At 40.2% G+C, this 1111-nt stretch overlaps 1 pseudogene; it reads right to left on the bottom strand.

The window, feature by feature from the left end:
• Positions 1 to 342: 342 nt before the first annotated feature.
• LOC102877017 lies at positions 343 to 744 on the bottom strand (annotated as a pseudogene).
• Positions 745 to 1111: the final 367 nt, after the last annotated feature.

The raw sequence follows: 1111 nt of genomic DNA, 5'->3' as shown, positions 1-1111 counted from the left end.
CACCAGAGCTCCCTCTAGAAGTTAGATGTGGAGCTTTAATAGCATAATCTGCAGGGAGATTAACACAAAGACTACACTTAGCCTGTGGTTCTGTGGTTCGAATCTACCAGCATCTCTGCAGGAGAAAGATGGGCATTTCTTCCTGTTCAATCTAAAGCCCCTGAAAACAGCAGAGGGGCAGCTGTGCATTGGTTCCTACGAATGGTTTTTTGAGATCTTTAACACCCCTGATGGTTTTATCAGCCAGTTATGAATCTTCCAGCATTTTGTTCCTGATTCAACAATACAAGAATGTTTCCTATTTTTTTTTACAGTTTTATAACTTTATTTGACAATCAGCTATTAGTTTTCATCCACATTGACGGTCTGTAGATTTTTGAAAGTGGTGACAGGTACATAGGTAACCAGTGTATACAGCTTGTTTGGGGAATCTTCATCCTCATGACGTTTTCTGGACAACCATGCACGGATGCGGTATGGGACATTCCTTATTCCTTTGGCCCAGACAGCTTTGTTAAGCCTGGTGTCAACGCGAACATCTGGTGTGCCCATCTCCTTCATGGCAAATTTCTGGATCTCCTTTAGTGCCCGAGGAGCACGCTTCTTAAATCCCACTCCATGGATGCGCTTGTGAATGTTGATGGTGTACTCTCTGGTCACCACTTTGTTGATGGCAGAACGGCCTTTCTTCTTCTCACCACCCTTCTTTGCGGGGGCCATAGTGCTGGAACCAAGCTGGAAAGGAAGCGAATGTTTCCTATTTTGTGGTCGGTTGGAGCCGCTTTTTTCACTATGTGATAAAGAACGCTTCTCTGTTCCTGGACAATTTCTACCCCTCAGTAAACTTCATTTGCTTTTGTTTAAGTGGAACTCATGATGTAATGTTACTTTACAACATTTCTTTTATTATTATTGTTGTTGTTGTTGTTGTTATTGGCTTGGATACAATAATTCTCATACATTGTATTTCATTCTTGTACATTGTGTTTTATGCAATCATTCTTTTTTTTTCTTTAGAAGTTGTATTTTTTAAATTTTTTATTTTATTTTATTATTTGTGTGTGTGCGTGTACCGTCAAATCAGATCTGACTGGTACAGGAGGAGATTGTC

Source organism: Elephantulus edwardii, unplaced genomic scaffold (assembly GCF_000299155.1).
Source record: "Elephantulus edwardii isolate Elephantulus edwardi_28Jun2011 unplaced genomic scaffold, EleEdw1.0 scaffold00089, whole genome shotgun sequence".
Lineage (NCBI taxonomy): Eukaryota > Metazoa > Chordata > Mammalia > Macroscelidea > Macroscelididae > Elephantulus > Elephantulus edwardii.
The sequence above is the reverse complement of the archived record's forward strand: the minus strand, read 5'-3'. Positions and strand labels throughout refer to the sequence as shown.